Source organism: Ovis aries, chromosome 8 (assembly GCF_016772045.2).
Source record: "Ovis aries strain OAR_USU_Benz2616 breed Rambouillet chromosome 8, ARS-UI_Ramb_v3.0, whole genome shotgun sequence".
Classification (NCBI taxonomy): Eukaryota; Metazoa; Chordata; class Mammalia; order Artiodactyla; family Bovidae; genus Ovis; species Ovis aries.
In genome coordinates, this window is record NC_056061.1 from 68,728,662 (window position 1) to 68,746,966 (window position 18,305).

At 41.6% G+C, this 18,305-nt stretch overlaps 1 protein-coding gene and 1 long non-coding RNA gene across 9 annotated transcripts in view; one reads left to right on the top strand and one right to left on the bottom strand.

Moving 5' to 3' along the window:
* Window positions 1–18,305, top strand: part of STX11 (syntaxin 11) — a 57,157-nt gene that overhangs the window by 19,722 nt on the left and 19,130 nt on the right. Inside the window, exons 1-3 of one of the 7 annotated variants that reach the window (XM_042253570.2) lie at window positions 688–847; window positions 1,361–1,447; window positions 2,372–2,408. The exons of 1 other annotated variant lie outside the window; for it this stretch is intronic. The gene's annotated coding sequence lies outside the window, so the exon portion shown is untranslated. Of the gene's footprint in view, window positions 1–430; window positions 525–687; window positions 848–1,360; window positions 1,448–2,371; window positions 2,409–18,305 lie in introns of those variants that run through there. 5 more of the 7 variants (XM_042253571.2, XM_027972523.3, XM_027972524.3 and 2 more) reach the window with 5 other exon arrangements.
* LOC114116110 (uncharacterized) overlaps window positions 9,323–18,305 on the bottom strand; it is a 35,474-nt gene continuing 26,491 nt past the window's right edge. For both annotated transcript variants that reach the window (XR_006060643.2, XR_009601535.1), the window contains one exon: window positions 9,323–14,750. This is a non-coding gene — a long non-coding RNA (uncharacterized LOC114116110). The remainder of the gene's footprint in view (window positions 14,751–18,305) is intronic.

Sequence of the window (18,305 nt, forward strand, 5' to 3'; positions counted from 1 at the left end):
TAACCTCCCATGACAAGCACTTTCTTTGTCTTTCCTCACTGGAATTCCGCGTCTTTGCGGGTAAAGTCTTGGCGGTGCATTAGCCCACGTAGCGTCCTCATCGCCTGTGTGGACGCTGGGTTGGTACTGAATGGATGAATGAATGAGTGAACGAACCGGACTGGTGTTTAAAAGCTCACTGGAAAGGGGTGAATTCGAGTGAGTTCTGAGAAGAAGATACTCAGCCTCGGGGTGACTCGCAGGCTCCCTGCCGGCCGCCTACAGGATAGGGACAGGTGCAGGGTCGGCGACAGTCACCCCCGCACTGAGAACCGCGCGGGAAACACACCGGCACGGCCTGCAAACGTCACCAGCGCAGGGGGATCCCCGGGGAAAGTCCAGCGCCTTTGAGCCACCCCGGCCCCCCGGCTTCCAGGGGGGCCTCCAAGGAAGAGGAGGCTAGGGAACGCGGTGAAGTGCCCCGGGCGGCACACTTCGCGGCTGGTCCTCGTCGCCCCCGCGCAGAGCATCCGGGGCGCACGCGAGTGAGAGGAGGCTGGGGCGGGTCGGCCAGGCTGCCCGGGGTCGGGAAAGCACAGGCTCCAGGCGGGGAGGGGCGGGGCGGGGAGCCTGCGCCGTCGCCCGGGGGCGGGGCCCGGTCCCCAGCTGTGGGTGCTTCCGACGCCTCGGGGGGCCGGGCGGGCGCCCAGATGCTGCGGCGGCGGCGCGGAGCTCGGGCGGCCCGGGAGGAGCCGCGGGAGGCGCCGGGAGCCCATCCACTGGGAGTCGAGCCGCAGGTTTCCACCCCCGCTGGGACGCGCGCCCACTGGAGACGGCTCCTTGGGTCTCCCGCGCTGTCCCGTTCCTGGTTCGTGTTTCTCTACCTGGGGCTCTTTTTCTCTTTCAGGAGAGGCTGAGCGCTGTAGGCGTGCGGCCGCAGGGGTACCCGCTCGCTCGGGGACACGAGGGATGCCTTAGGGGAGGGGGCACCTCGGGTCCCTCGCCTCCTGTTCACATCGGGGGACGCGGCCTTTGGGTCTCTAATTCTGAGAGGAGTGATTGTTTTTTCCACCTAATGGACAAGGTCTGCGCATTTAGGGCTTCTTAGAAATTATTTCACTGACACCTGTTGGTACTTCATACGGCACCCACCCAAGACTGCTTTTGTTTTTTCAGTCGAAAGTCTGAAGTTTGGGGGGATTGTGTTTGTTTTTTGAATTAGAAGGGCCATGACTTCGATCACCTCTTCACTTCCTATTAGGTAGCACTTTCTGACCAGCTTGGCAGTATGACTCAGGAGCCAAGAAATACAGAGAAGTCGTACCGCCTTGAAATAGTTCCTTCCCAGCCCACAGAAGACTTTTTTCTTCTTCTTTTTTAGTAGAATGGAGACAAGAGATAGTTGCAGCGCCTAGATGCTCCACACCGTCCAGAGAGGGAATTCTAGGCTTGGCTCGCAGTGCTCACGGTCTGTATTACTTCCGGTGGTTCTCACGCATTTGTTGAAGCCGTTTCTCAGCAAAGGGAGGAGTTGTTATTTCGGGTATCCAAAAATGAGTCACAGAGCTGCTCTCTTACATGTGAGACTTTGTTAATGAACTTTTGAAAAGTGAGGTTTGCTCTGGCTGTGTTTAAAATAAGATTAAGATGTGAAATGCAGGCGCTGATAAACTGGAACTGGTTGTATAGGAAGTAATAGTTTAAAGTTTTGTTTCCAAGAGCGCCTGGGTGGTACAGAATACCAGCTGGACTCACCAGGCTGATGTAAGATAACCATTAAAATCATGTGCTTTGCCACAGAGGCCCCAAGAGAAATTTAATTTCGTTATTCAATAACTGGTTTGTTACTGCTTTCGCTGGGATGGTGTGGTGGAAACATGTCATGTTATATAGTGATTGTATGTCACACTGAATCGAAATCTTCTGAACAGTTTGTCTTTATAAATTAGTGCCATGTAAAAAATTGTGAAGATGGTGGATACCCCTTGGAGCTGAGAAATTAAAATGTTCAAGCTGATAAGTCCTATTGCAGCTGGATAGAGACACAGTAGAGATGTGGATAGTATCACTGTTGGAGCTGAGTTTAATTCAGACCAGCAAACAGCTATTGGGTGCCTTCTCTGTGCCAGTCTCTTTATCGAGCTCTGGTTATATAACTGATAATAAGACAGGATCTTGCTGACAAGAACCCTAAAGACCAGTGTAGAAGACTGGCAAATACCTAGAAAATCCAGTAGAAGGAGATGAGTGCAATGACAGATCTATGCCCACAGCTGAGCCTCTGTCCCAATATGACTGAAGTTCCTGCAGCTCTGGGATTCTGAATGAAGTGGATCATCATTGCTGGAAGAATGATGAGGGTTTGAGCCTAATCATCTATTTGTCTTTGTAGGCAGCCTGTTGAGCTCATTCGATCAGTGTTTCATTCAGTAAGTGATTTTAAAATATATTAATTAGAAAGGCATGGTTTTTAGAGATTTTTTAAAAATTAACCACATTTCAAATTATCTAGTAACCATGTAAAAATAAGTCCAACCTGTTCTTACCCCTAGATAACCACAGACATTTTAAAGTGACTAATTAATGGCAATGGCACCCCACTCCAGTACTCTTGCCTGGAAAATCCCATGGACAGAGGAGCCTGGTGGGCTGCAGTCCATGGGGTCACTAAGAGTCAGACACGACTTCACTTTCATTTTCACTTTCCACTTTCATGCATTGGAGAAGGGAATGACAACCCACTCCAGTGTTCTTGCCTGGAGAATCCCAGGGACAGGGGAACCTGGTGGGCTGCCATCTATGGGGTCGCACAGAGTCGGACACGACTGAAGCGACTTAGCAGCAACATTACAACACCATATTGAAACAACTTTCTGATCATTGTTTTTACAGTTCAGATCAGTCTTTTCTAACATGTTATAGCTGTATAACTCAACATGAGTAAATCCATTGTTGGGACTGAAATCTGCTGAAGTGCTTTTTGGACCTAATACCAAAATAGATCCAGTTTTTCCAATTCCGTAAGATATCCACCAAGTAAGGGAAACAGTGCTAAATTTGACACAAATTTTTCTTAATTTCCATACTTTATTTCTCTTTCAAGAGCCTCAAAATTACTTTTTCTGTGAGAAAATGTTGAGTGTGATCTTCATCATTGTACTTGAATTTGGCATAGGCTTTGTCATGATAAGTTTTAGGGAGTAGGCATCAATTAAATAATGAAGCTTAATGTAAGAGCAGGATTAGTCATCCAATGGAGGGATAGATGACCCAGCAGAAGGATCAGCCTGTTCAGGGTGGACACTGGCTGGGGAGAGGGCTGGAGAGACAGACTGGATCAGATCACATAGGCCCATATGTTATGTAAGAGGTTTGAGTTTATCCTATGAAGGACTTTAATCATGTGAATGATATTATCAGGTTCATCTGTGTTTGGAAAAGCCAACTTTGACTCAAGATAGAGAATAGGTTGGATGAGCATGGCACTGGCCTTTGGGTGACATGGAGGACATTGTTGTAATATTCAAGATGAGAAATTAAAGAAGCCTTGAGTCAAGCAGTGACAGTGAGGAACAGAAAAGAGGGAAGGAGCTGAGAAGTGTTTAGTAGGTGGAATCTGGCCCAGAACCCAGAAGTGGCAGTAAGAGAGAGGGAGGGGGTTGGGATGACTCCCACATTTCTAGTTAATGACTAAGATAGGAAGATAAATAGAAGAGTAGGCTTGATTTCAAGGATAATGAGGACCACATACAGGGTTTGGCATATAGTCAGTACTCATAAAACACTTTTGAAGGAATACTAATAACAGCTGACGTTTATTGAGTACATATTAAGTTCTCGGCACTATTCTAGGCTCATTATGTGAATCAAGTCTTTCGCTCCTTACTGCAATCCTCTGAGATAGGTACTGTTGTTAACTACTTTTGACTGGTGCAGAAAGTGCAATGTTAGTAATTGTCAGAGCCAGGAGTTGATCCTGAGCGTCTTTGACTCCAGAACTTGTTTGTATTCTTTTTTCGTTTTTTACGTTTAGAATGTTTCCTGACATAACTAAATATTAACAGTCTATTACTGAGTTACAAACTGTATGAATAGCATGCTCTTAACTCTAAAAAAATGTTCGTATGTACATGTACATTTATGAAGCAGTTTAGAAAGCTATACATCAAAACACAGAGCTTGCTTGTGTACTTTTTGTTTGTTTGGGTTTTGTTTTACTTGCTTGTGTTCTTACCACTCTGCTCTGATAGGCTGTCTCTATGAATGAATGAGTGATGTTTTGGACACTGTGGCAAACTCAGATTGGAGTCATTCTCCTGATTCTGACAGTCCTCCCACAGCGAGGAATAGCCCAGTACAGGAGATGGCTCCCAGGGGTCCCATTGTGCTGCTGCACCTCTGCCCTTCCCCTTACCCCAAGAAGTACCTGGTTGGGATCTTCCTGACCCAGGGATCAAACTCGCATCTCCTATGGCTCCTGCATTGGCAGGCAGATTCTTGCCACAGAGCCACCTGGGAAGCTGCTTGTGTTTCATAGATGCTCGATGTTTTATAGCTAAGATCTGTAGTATGCCTCCTATGGGGAAGCAGAAAGACTGGGCAGGGGATATACATCTACTGAGCAGGGTCTGATAGTAGAAGATTTACTAACAGATGCAGGCAGGTCCATAACAGCTCCAGATCTTACAGTCTTGGTTTATCATCTGTATTCTGAGGGCTATTTTGCTTTGGTTTTACCCCAAACCAGGTAATTACCAAACTCTCCTGCTTCTAACTTTCAGAATCTTGGTAAGTTGGGGCTGGTGCCCGTGTTTCCCATTTTCTTGATTTAAGCTGGGCAAAATGATTCAAGTTTCCTGGGTTTGGACTGTCATTTTTATTTACAGGTCCATTCCTTTGGTCCTGATAAATATATTTTTCACTATCAAACCCCAAAATCTGACCCCAGCTCTTCACTATTCTCATTGGCTCATGATTCACTCTCTTTTGGCTTGAAACAATTCTCTGATTTTTATCCAGCAAGCAAGGTCTAATTCTTTTTTCCCTCAGCAGCCTCTCCTTTGGACCATATAAAGGTTATAGACACTGAATTAATGTAGTACCTAAATGAATCAACAAACTCACTTAAGTTTGAAATTATAAAATGCTCAAATATCTAACACTTGAAGTTTTGAAATGTTTTCTCCACACATGAACAAAATGTTTCATTCAGCGTTTCTTTAGATTTACCAGGAAATCTCGATATTTATAGTTTTCCATTAAATGAAACTGACATAAAGCCTTCTGAGATAATCCAGTCCACGTGTTTACCCCTTGGTCTAAATTCCTATATGTCTGCCTGTTACTCATTCAGTGTTCAGAGAACAAGAAAGGGAAGGGTTTTGGTTAATATTTCATGTGGGTTTGTCTGGCCTCCTCAGTTCCACTGTGGTTTCCCTGAGTGCAGAGAATTGCCAGAGGTAAGGGCTCTTGTAGGTCTCTCAGCCTCCTCTGAGTTCTGACTATTCTGTGACTTTTGCTGACTATGAAACCATCTGTCAGAGTAAGTTTGCTGGTCACTCCTTCTGAGTTTTAGAATACCAGACACTATTTGTGTATCTCACTCAAGTTCTTTGTAAAACTCAATAATTTGATTATTTTTAGTAGGAAGAAGTTTTAGGATTGGTAATTTTCATTTATCTTTCTTGAGCTAATTGAATGTTTTCAGTTAGTTTATATACTTTTTTTCTTTCTGGTGGATACAGTATCAAGGTAATTTAGAAAGTACAAAGTTGCTTAGTAAAGTGTTCCCCATTTTGCATACCCAATTGTTTCACTTATTTCTCTATTCAAAGATACACGACATTTCATGCTATTGCATAACTTGTTGGGTAATAGTGTAAATTCTGACTTTTTAGAGTAGTGGAAATGGCTCAATTGCTATCTTCACATGGAAAAAGAGGGAACAAGGATTGTTCTCAGTTTTGTTTCAGAGTTGCATCAATGCATGTCTCATTCCTGGTTTGCTTTTAATTTCTGTTATGTGCCTGGGCGACATAACACACAGATTGGTGACACAAATCTATTGATTCGAGATAAAGTCAAGCACAGTGTGTAAGCGGAATTCTATAATATTAGTAGATATCCCCCTTCTTTTTCCCCTCTTCCCTGATTATTACATGGCTAAACCAACATATGGACTTCCCTGGTGGCTCAGATGCTAAAGCATCTGCCTACAATGCAGGAGACCTGGGTACGATCCCTGGGTCAGGAAGATCCTCTGGAGAAGGAAATGGCAACCCACTCCAGTACACTTGCCTGGAAAATCCCATGGATGGAGGAATGTAGTATGCTACAGTCCATGGGGTCACAAAGAGTCAGACACAACTGAGCGACTTCACTTCACTTCACTTCAAACTAACATACAGTGATGTCAGTTGACAGGATTATACAGTTCTTCGTTCCTTACAAAGTAATCTCATAGATATTTTCTCTTTTAATTCTCATAAAACTCTGGCAAGACAGATATGACAAGTATCATTATTTTCTGTATTTTAATTATGTAGATGAGGAAGGAGACTACGGGAGAGATTAAATGACCTCCCAGCATTACCTGAGAAGTAAGGTGCAGGCCCAGTGCACCATGCTGTCCTTATTCGACTAAAAGAGGCAAGTTTCCTGGGAACAGACTCTTGAGATTTGCATATGAGAAACTTATTGGGAGGTACTCTGGGAGAGAGGACTTGGCAGGCGGAGAGGAGAGCAGGAATGTGCAGATGAAAGAAAGAACTGCAGTGCAGGTACAAGGGTGGTCTTCACAGTGGGGAAACTTGGAGGTGGGATGGCCCTTCAGAATTGTTATGCCATCTTGAAGCATGGGGGCTGGTCATTGTATCCCTGGCATCAACTCGTCATTGGATGTGGGCTGTATCCAGGCAGAAGTGTGTAATCTTGGGCCAAGCAACTCCCTTTATTTAGTCAAAGGCAGTTGCTGGAGCTATGAACCTTCTACAGTCAACATTCCTGGCAGCTGGAGGAGCAAGGGCCTTGGTCCTGAAGGGGATATGAGTATCCCATCAACCACTGCATTTCTCTGAAAGGCAGCGTTCTCCTCCATAAGGGCTTTGCCATGTCCTTCTGAGCCAGACTTGCCCTGCCAAGTGGAGCCCAGAAAGCTGGGGTTCATCCAAGATCCTGGAGGATATAGAAGAGCTGATCAGAGATCAAGAAGATAGTAGTCTTAATCTTGGAAAGATTATGAGCAGAAGAGCCAGGTGAGGGTCGACCAGGATGAGTGCAGAAGGGTGCATCACAGAGAAGGCTAACCAAACACGCAGGCTGTTCAGACAATGAGCAGAAGAGCTGGTCTTTCCTGTAATTCAAGACTTTACTGTATTTGAATTAGTACTTACTAATTCAAGTATTGGCCACCTGATGTGAAGAGCTGACTTATTGGAAAAGACCCTGAAGGTGGGAAAGACTGAAGGCAGGAGAAGGGGGACAGCAGAGGATGAGATGGTTCGATGGCATCACCGATTCAATGGACATGAGTTTGAGCAAACTCCAGATGGTGAAGGAGAAGGGAGTGGTATGCTGCCGTCCATGAGATCGCAAAGAGTCAGATACCAGTTAGCGACTGAACAATGACAGCAACAAGGCTTTAGCATTGTTAAATGGTAAGCAGTTTTATTAGGCTCTATTTATTAGGCTGCTTGGTGGGCTACAGTCCATGGGGTTGCAAAGAGTTGGACACAACTGAGTGATTAAGCACAGTACATTTATTAGGCTACATTGGGCTACATTTTCTCTCTATTCTCTCCCTCCTCCCCTCTCCCTTTTTTAAAAGCCTTTGAAAGGCCCCAAATCAGTCCAGTGAATCTCAGTGTGTAGCCTGTAGATTATAAGATCTGAATTGCCTGGGATATTTTAAAACATGCCCCACAAACAAGCAACAAAAAGAAAACAGAAAAGGAAGTCCAGGTTTACATTCAAGATCTACTAGAGTAGGATCTTTAATAGTGGAAACCATGAATTAACATTTTCAACCCATTTTCCACAGATGGTTTTGATCTGTACTATAGTTCAAGTACCACTGCCTGGAACTCTTATGCCCTTGATGGTGACCGAGTCTATTGGGATTTTTCAGATTAGCAAAAAGTCACAGGGACTGTGGAGCAGAGGAGCACCTGAGCCTTAATCCCAGCAGGATGGATTTAGTGATATTCGCTCTTTGTCCTTTATAGCATATTCCTGGCTTGGTCACCGGAGAGCCTGGCCCAAATTTCCTGGCTGGCTTCCAGCTGGGATTGCTTGAGAGAGGAGTTTCTGGCTTGGCCTTTTACTGTCTTGATAACTGGGGGAGAGATACCAAATTCCTGGAATAGTTGTAGATAAAAAGGTTGGGGGTCGGGTGAGAATCAGTGAATTTATAGGAATCAGTAATTTCTAGGAGAATAAGGAGGTTCCAGAAAATCTTATGCCAGATGAAACTTTGAGGTGCTGTCTTAAAGCTTTAAATGACCATCTAATAGAATGAGACAGATTGCTATGATAGGAAAATATATTACCTGATTCATTGAAATAGGGAATAATTATTTCCCTGGTGGCTCAGATGGTAAAGAATCCACCTGCAATGTGGGAGACCTGGGTTTGACCCCTGGGTTGGGAAGATCCCCTGGAGGAGGGAATGGCAACCCACTCTAGTATTCTTGCCTGGAGAATCCCCATGGACTGAGGAGCCTGTCACACTGTAGTCCATGATGTTGCAAGCAGTTGGACACAACTGAGTGACTAAGCACAGCACAGCACATTTTTCTTCAAAGGGAAAAGCACTGATTTTGAGTCAGGTTATTGCGGGAAATATCAGTCACCTACAGAGTAGTCTGATAAACTCCTAGCAAATTTTGATATATTGTGTTCACTCTTGCAGCACCAAATTGCTCTAGTTCCTATACCTGCAATGGTCTGGGTTGTCTCTGCCTGCTTCCTTCCCCTTTTCCTTCCTCAGCAAACTCCTGATAAGCCATTTAGAAGCATCCAGTTGAGTTCTCCATCTTCCAGTGAGTTCAGAAAGTACACCCATCTATCCCCCCATTCTTACATTTATTATTATCCTTCTACCAGCCCGTCCTCTTTTTTTTTTTTTTGGCTGCAACTTGAAGCATGGCATGTGGGATATTAGTTCCCCCACCAGGGATTGAACCCACTTCCCTGAATTGGAAGGGTCGAGTCATAACCACTAGACCACCAGGAAAGTCCCTTGTCTTCTTCATCTTAAAGATAAGGAGTGTCACTTCCTCTTTGCGTACAAGAGACCTAGCTTCATCAGAAATGGTTGAAAGAAATAACCAGTCTGGCAAGCATAGTTAGTCAACAGATATTTACTGAGGCTCTTCTATGAGCTGGACCCTTGAGGGCACGTGGCAAACACAGTAAGTACAGCCCTTGACCCCATTGAGCTTATTGGCCAACAAACAAGATAAGCAATGAAACAATTAACAATAGAAAATGATGAATGTCAGGAAAGAGGAAGTATTATGGAGCCAGCAACCCAGCTTAGTCTTGGGTCAGAGGAAGTTTCCCATTCTTACGGAACACAGTTTATATGAAAAATAGAATCTGTGAGCCTGGCTCTGATTCTAAGACAAAGGACCTCTTTTTAAATAAAGGGAGATCTTTTGTTCTACCTAGTTCAAAACTGACCAGTCCTTCACACGCATGTGTGTGTGTAAGCACACACACCGGCAAAGATAGAACAAGAAAGTGACTCCATTTTTTTTTTTTTTTTTTTTCTTTTTTGGCTGCATGGCATGTAGGGTCTTAGTTCCCTAACCAGGGAGTGAACCTGCACCCCCTGCATTGGAAGTGTGAAGTCTTAACCACTGGACCACCAGGAAAGTCCTCAACTCCTTCATTTAATGAATAAAATAGATAGCAAGGAACTGAGAAGAAAGTTTCTATCCATCTCTTTCAATGTGCCATTGCAAGAAGCTAATGTATAAATATTTTAATATGTAATATACAGTAAAGGAATATAAACTTAAAGCTGACAATCATGAGCTTATGTTACAGCTTTTTAAGGGTTAACTTTAAGAATCTGATGATTACAGCCTAAGAGGGTGTTGGACAGATTTGCCTTTGGATCTTGTTTTAGATCAAGGTAGAGGCACCTTTGCTCAGAGGTCAGTGTCTGCTCTGACTTCTCGTCTTTCCACTTCATTTTCTTGGCCCTGCTGTGGGAGGGCCTGGCACTGGTGGTGTAGCTCTGCCTGGCTTAGCAGCTCACGCTGAGTCCTTTTACTTCTTTTATGGCCAGTTCTTGCTCTTTGATTATTTCTGTATGTGCTTATTTCTCACTATACATTTTAAAACTTAGTTGAGGGCAGCGATTGTGACTTCTTGATTTTTTAATCTCCTACATCTCTTCTACTACAATTTATTTATGTCCAACAAAAGTCCGTCTAATCAAAGCTATGGTTTTTCCAGTAATCATGTATGGATGTGAGAGTTGGGCTATAAAGAAAGCTGAGTGTCAAAGAATAGATGCTTTTGAACTGTGGTGTTGGAGAAGACTCTTGTGGGTCCCTTGGACTGCAAGGAGATCCAACCAGTCAATCCTAAAGGAAATCAGCCCTGAATATTCATTGGAAGGACTGATGCTGAAGCTGAAACTCCAATACTTTGGCCACCTGATGGGAAGAACTGACTCATTTGAAAAGACCATGATACTGGGAAAGATGGAAAGCAGGAGAAGGGGGTGACAGAGGATGAGTTGGTTGGATGGCATCACCGACTTGATGGACATGAGTGTGAGTAAGCTCTGGGAGTTGGTGATAGACAGGGAAGCCTGGCGTGCTCTGTCCACGGGGTCGCAAAGAGTCGGACATGACTGAGTGACTGAACTGAACTGAACTGAACTGAACTGAACTGATTACATTAAATAAGTACAGTATTTGAATTAAGAGTCCTTGGGTTGAGAAAGTAACCAGATTGCTTCTCTACTAAGAATCTATTTCCCGTTTAACCAGATATCACAAAGCAAATATGTGCACATTTAACCTATGAATGTCTGCTTTACTAAGAATACCATCCATTGGGGAATTCCCTGTTGGTCCAGTGGTTAGGACTTGGGCACTTTCACTGACAAAGCCAGATTCAATCTCTGGTCAGGAAACTAAGATCCCACAAGCCTCATGGTGTGACCAAAAAAAAAAAAAAGAATCCGTTTGGCTGATTTCAGGGAAGGGAGGGTTAAGTCATCACAGAACAACGTTTACTAGATGTAGGTGGAAGTGTAGAATGCTCCTCTGTGTCTCACTTCAGTCAACTTAAACATATCTGCACTGTCCACCATCTAGCATCTCAAAACAACATTGACACTAAAAAAGTGGAATTAAAGACTAGAGTGAGAGTTAAAATATAACTCAGATTTGAAGTGTGATTTTAAATGAATGGACAAGTGATGTCCTTTGATGACCATAAGCCATGTTTTCTCTTATCTTTCTGCCCATGCTTGGCATATTCCTTAGTACTGCAAATGTAATTTATGTTCTAATTTTTTTCTTGCTTCTACTATAAATATTGTATTGATATACAGGGAGTATATGAACGATGAGGAAATCATTGCATCAGTTCTTATACTTTCTATTTTTCATAGTTCAAGCTTGGTTTATTGCTGAGTGTAGGTGGGTGACAAGTTTAACCACGGTGAATCCAATTGAATACTTTTGTTAATTAGTTCAGCTTTTATATTTTCATTGAGAGTTTTTTTCAATGAGAAATTTCCATGAGATTTAAAAAATATATTTAACTTAAAAAATATTTATTTATGGCTATGTCAGGTCTCAGTTGCAGCGTGAGGGATCTTTCGTTGTGGCCTGTGAGCTCCGGAGTTCGAGGTAGTTGCCCCAAGGCATGTGGGATTTTAGTTCCCAGACCTTGGATCGAACCCATGTCCCCTGCATTACAAGGAACTTTCTTAATCACTGGACCAGAAGGGAAGTCCCTATATTTAATTTTTATTTTATATTGCAGTATAGCCAATGGACAATGTTGTGATAGCTTCAGGTGGACAGCAAAGGGACTCAGCCATACATGTACGTGTATCCATTCTCCTCCAAATTCCCCTCCCACCCAGATTGCCACGTAATACTGGGCAGAGTTCCCTGTGATATACAGTAAGTCCTTGTTGGTTATCCATTTTAAATAAAGCAGTGTGTACATGTCCATCCCACACTTCCTAATTATCCCTTTCCTTCTGTTCTTCCTCCTGGCAACCATAAGCTAGTTCTCTGTGAGTCTGTTACTGTTTTGTAAACAAGTTCATTTGTATCATTTCTTTTTGGATTCCACATAAAAGGGAATACTATATTGTGAGAAGAAAAACTTCTTTCAGTTCCTGCTGGTGAGCTGAAATTATTTTTCTCTTTTGAAAATCTAGAACTCTTTAGAGGATGAAGCTTATTCCTGAAAGAGTGAAAATTATAGTAGTACCAACCCATCTGAAAAGATTAACAGTTGGTGGAAGAAAATTCCATGTAGTCAGCATTATTTTGTTTTTGTTTAATTTCTCAAGATATTAACTGCCCTTTGCTGAAACTGAGAGCGTTGACATTTTCTCCTGTTGACATCTAGACCCCTACACCTACCACTGGCAGCAGCATAAACACACAATAAACATTTTCAATTTTGTTCTTTCCATCTGGTAGCTAAGGCATCAATAAACCTTGTACTGTGTTTTTTTCTCTCTTATCTGTTAGTCTAAAGTAGTATCTTATTTTTAATTTGTATTTATTTGCTAAAGAGCAGATCTTGTCATTTCATATTTTTATTGAGAATATTTTATTTCCTGTGATTGTCTTTTTATATGTTTTCCTCAATATATTTTGTCATGTTATTTTCTTTCTGGTTAAGATTGTGTATTCATATAGCATTGTATATCTATCTAATGTCTATTATATTTTGTGCAAATATTTTCTTCTGGTCTCTTGCTTTGATTTTTAACATTTATTATTATTTTTGTTGCACAGAATTTTCAAATTTTGTGTAGTCACATTTGGTTATCTTTTTCTTTGAGAGTTCCCCTACAACCTCCAGTCCAGTTATCATTATCCCAGAGTACTGATAAATACTCCATTTTATTTTCTATCAATGTTACTGTTATAGACATTTGCATTTTTAACTCTCTCATGTTTCTGAGGTATATTATGGGGTCTGTGATAAGGATTAGAGAGAAATAAATTCTTTTTTTAAAATAAATTCTTGCCAGTCAGTTACATCATTCTAGTTGCTTAAATTCTTTCCTGTTATTTTTCAGCGGCTGCTTCTTCATAAACTAACATTTTATATATAATTGGTTTATTTCTCCTTGTTTTATTCATGTCCATTTATCTACTTTTCATGTTTGCAAAAGTATCACATCTTTGTGTGCTTATTCACTCAGTCGTGTCTGACTCTGTGACTCCATGAACAGCAGCCCACCAGGCTCCTCTGTCCATGGGATTCTCCAAGCAAGAATACTGGAGTGGGTTGCCATTTCCTTCTCCAGGGATCACACCTTGAATGATTGTCTTATAATAGGCGTTCATATCTGTGGGGCTTCCTCTGCTTCACCAGTGTTGTGTTCTTTCCAATTTCTAAAAAAATTAACCATTTATTATTTGAGTCTTATTTTAGGATCACTTTCATTTTCAGATTTATTTTTTAACTCTGTCAGGAATTTTGGATTTAGTTCCATCAAAATACTAACTTGAGGAGAGTTTCAGATTGCACTTATAACTGTGTCTAAGCATCAGTGCTATAGCAGAACCTGTAAAGAAATACTGACACGAGAAAGAAATGAGCAGACAAGACGGAGGGTTCCTAGAGAGCTCTGGTTTACCCCGAGCCAAACTCATAAATTCGTATCATTACCCTTTGGATTGGTGGTGTGGATTTCTAGAAAGCCTTCTTTTTTCCTTCCTGCTTCTCCCTTCCTGCCCCATTTCCTTCTTCTTTCTGTCTCTTTCTCTCTCATTTTTAATTTCATCAAACTTACATGTAGATAATTAGAGTGAACTAGTTCCATAAAACATTTAATAAAAAGAAAAGTGTAATGACAAAAAAGTCTATTTCACTTTGCCTTCCCAAAGGCAGCTACTTTCGACTATTTTTGCTGCTTCTTTTAGTATGTATATTCATGTTTCTAAATAACACACTTCCATTACTACTTCTTGATTGCTTTCTATTTTGTTTTAGGCGTGGCCTATTGACTTCTCTGTGTGGAAAATGGTATTTTAATTCACTTTCACACCTCTTTTCCATAGGCACACACTCTTCCTGTCCCATTCTCCCAACACAGTTCCATTATACTTTGTTAGATCAGTACTCTATGATTATATTTTTATGATTATGAAAATGCTAATCACAGCTGAGCCATGATTACTTTCCTGTAACTACATATTTCTTTTTGCTTTTCTAGAAGTTAATTGTGTTTCTCTGTTGTTGCTGTTAGTTTTATTTACACTTACAACCTACTCAACCCCACATGGTCTAAATCTCCTCTCAAGATATTTTGACTCCTCAGAAATTCTATCAGTTTCACCTTCCTGAAGAAATCTCTCTGGCCGCCTACTCACCTCATCTAAACAGAGGATCCTTTTAGCCAGGTTCCTAGCCGTCCTCTTTGTCTCTTTGCCATCATCCTGAGATGCCTTTGCCTCTCTCCTCTGTTAGAACTTGTTAGGAGTCTTTATTCTGTGTTATTTTTCTGCTTCATTTCTTTCTTTTGTTGGAACGTCTTCCTCAGCTTCTTCCTGAGAAGGAGAACAGAGGAGATAAAGTTTTTTTTTTGAGACTTAATGTCAATCTGAAAATGTCTTTATTCTACCTTCACCTTTGATTGATGGTTTGACTAAAGTCTGGGTTAAAAATACGTCTTCCTCAAAAGTTTAAAAGGTGTTGTTCTGTTAGTTTTAAATTGTTTTGACCTTTAATGCTTTTTAGGTGATCTATTTCTTTCTCTCTGGAATTCCTATTATTTGGAATTTGAACTTAAATGGTTGGACCCCTAAAGTCCCACCTATTCTGTTATTTTTTGCTTTTCTTTCTTTCTACTTTATCAAAAGGGTCTTCCATTCTCCTGCCTATAGGCTGCAGGTCAGTGTGCTGGACGGTAGGTGAAAGAAGATATTCACTTAAACATCTTCTCTTTAGGTGGGCATCTCTAACCCAGTCTCTGTTCAGATTCTAGCCTTGCTACCCTCCTGCCACAGTAGGATACACTCACCTCTTTTTTAAAAAGTATTTTTATAAATGTTTTTATTTCTTTGGTTGTGCCGGGTCGCAGCATGTGAGATCTTTTAGTTGCAGCATGCAAATTCTTAGTGTGGCATGTGGGATCAAGTTCCCTGACCAGGCCTCCTGCATTGGGAGTGTGATGTTTTACCCACTGAACCACCAGAGGAATTCCTACGCTCACTTTTTAAGAAGGCTTCTAACCAAACATGTTTGTTATTACCCTACCACCACTGCCTCCTTTTCTGTCCTCAGCTTTCAGTTCTGGTTCCTAAGCCTTTGAGTACTTGTGTATGGTGTAATCATTTCTTGGTCTTCTCCACTTTTCTTTTTTTTTTTAATTTTAATTTTTACTTTATTTTACTTTTACAATACTGTATTGGTTTTGCCATACATTAGTCTTCTCCACTTTTTGCTTAGGATTCAATTTTCTTGAATCTGCTGAGTTAGTTACCATTGGCCATTTGCTTTACAAATTCTGAAATTTTGTTGCTGCTTTCTTCTATCTTGTTCTTTATCTTGTTGGTGTATGCCTTTTCCAAAGTTCCTTTAGTGGAATTTTGGAAGAAAGAAAAAGTAATGTTCAATTTGCCATTTTACTCAGAATATAGACCTTCTTTAAATGCGCGCGTGCACACGTGTGTGTGTGTGTGTGTGTGTGTGTGTTAGTCACTCAGTCGTATCCAACTCTCTGCTATTCCATGGACTATCTCCTGGAGTTTGCTCAGTTTCATGTCCATTGAGTCGGTGATGCTGTCTAACCATCTCATTCTCTGCTTCCCCTTCTTGTTTTGCCTTCAGTCTTTCCCAACAGCAAGGTCTTTTAAAATGAGTCACCTTTTCACCCAGGTGGCCAATGTATTGGAGCTTCAGCTTCAGCATCAGTCCTTCCAGTGAATATTCAGGGTTGATTTCCTTTTGGATTGACTGGTTTGATCTCCTTGCTGTCCAAGGGACTCTCAAGAGTCTTCTCCAGCACCACAATTCGAAAGCATCAATTTTTTGGCTCTCAGCCTTCTTTATGGTTCAGCTATCACATCCATACATGACTACTGGAAAAACCACAGCTTTGACTATATCGACCTTTGTCAGCAAAGTGGTTTCTGCTTTTTAATACGCTATCTAGGTTTGTCATAGCTTTCCTTCCAAGGAGCAAGCATCTTAATTTCATGCCGCAATCATCATCTGCAGTGATTTTGGAGCCCCAAAATATAAAGTCTGTCACTGTTTCCATTTTTCCCCCTTCTATTTGCCATGAAGTAATGGGGCCAGATGCCATGATCTTAGTTTTTTTAATGTTGAATCTAGGGCATTAATATTCTGTCACCTGAGTTATAGGAATAATATAGAAACTGATATCAGAATAGTTGTTTGGTTTTATAGGATGATTTAAAATCAGTCTATATGGGTTTCTTAGGGAATAGTACTTGAAGTATTTTGAATAAACTACCTCATGAAATAAACTGATTATGGATGGAAAATGTGCAAAGCCGTAACTCCTAATATCATGTTGTGGGTTTCCCAGGTGACGCTAGTGGTAAAGAACCCGTCTGGGAGTGCTGGAGACGGAAGAGACAAGAGTTTGATTCCTGGGTGGGGAAGATTCCCCTGGAGGAGGGCATGGCAACCCCCTCCAGTATTCTTGCCTGGAGAACCCTGTGGATAGAGGAGCCTGGAGGACTACAATGCATAGGGTCGCAAAGAGTTGGACATGACTGAAGCGACTGAGCACGCAATATCATGATTGTAAAAGACTTGAAATTTACAGAGTGCTTTTATATACATTTTAAACCTCATTTAATTACCAGAAAAAGAAACCTTTATAGGTAGTGTCATTACCATTGTACCAATGGAGAAACTGACACTCAGAGGTCTGACATGTCTCCATCTACTTTATACAGCTAGAGTTAGAAACAGGAAGGCCTCTGACACCTAGGGGAGCATTCATTCTCCCACACCTCATTTGTTTTCAGGACAAGGCAGTTAGCTGATGAGCTAGACTCTTCCGTGAATGCTCTTGGAAAGTAAAACAAACCCCTCCCCGACCAACAACAAAACCTGGTGGGGTGGAGTGGGGAATAGGGCTTATCTTTATAGACATTTATGAGGGAGGTGTTTGGAGGATGTTTATTGAATTAAAATTGTTCATCTGTTCTTGAAAGAAAGCCTGGCCACTGACTTTATAAACGCTGAATCCTGAAGATACCAGTCCTCAGTATCCCGCTTTGGGATTCTTGAACATGAAAGTAAAACACAAGGATTCTCTCATTCTTTTTTTTTTTTTTTTTAATTAAGTCTTTATTGAATTTGTTAAAATACTGCTTCTGTTTTATGGTGTTGTGTGTTTTTTTTGTTTTGTTTTGTTTTGTTTTGTTTTTGCCTCAAGGCATGTGAGATCTTATCCTCCCCACCAGGAATCAAACCTGTAACCCCTGTGTTGGAGGTGAAGTGTTAGCCACTGAACCGCCAAGAAGTCCCCTCTCTTTTTAAAAAGAATTTCCTTTCCTTTTCTAGGTTGCTGCTTGGTGTTCCTTTTTTACCTGATATCACCTGCACAAAAATGGTGGTGGTGGAAAGTACAGTGGTCCCCTGGCAGGAATAAACCCCTAGGGAATTCTTGCAGTTTAGCAGAAAAATGTTCCACAGTTTGTAACCAGGGTCAGTTCTTCTGGATACTGTTAAGTATTCATAGCCTTCTTGAATAGAAAAGAGTCAGGAAGACTATGTATTCGGTTTTAATCATTGGTTATTTTATAGTTATTACATATTGTTATTGTTGTTGTTCATTTGCTAAGTCGTATCCTACTTTTTGCAACCCCATGGACTGTAGCCCTCCAGGTTTCTCTGTCTATGAGGTTCTCCAGTCAAGAATACTGGAGTGGGTTGCCATTTCCTTCTCCAGGGGATCTTCCTGGACCAGGGATTGAACTTGTGTCTCCTGCACTGGCAGGTGGATTCTTTATGGCTGAGCTACCAGGGAAGTCCTAGTTATTATATATAGTGGTATTAAATGATGAGACGTTTTTACTTTCTATGTAAAACAGTTCTGTATCATTGGATTATTTCTTCTTCAT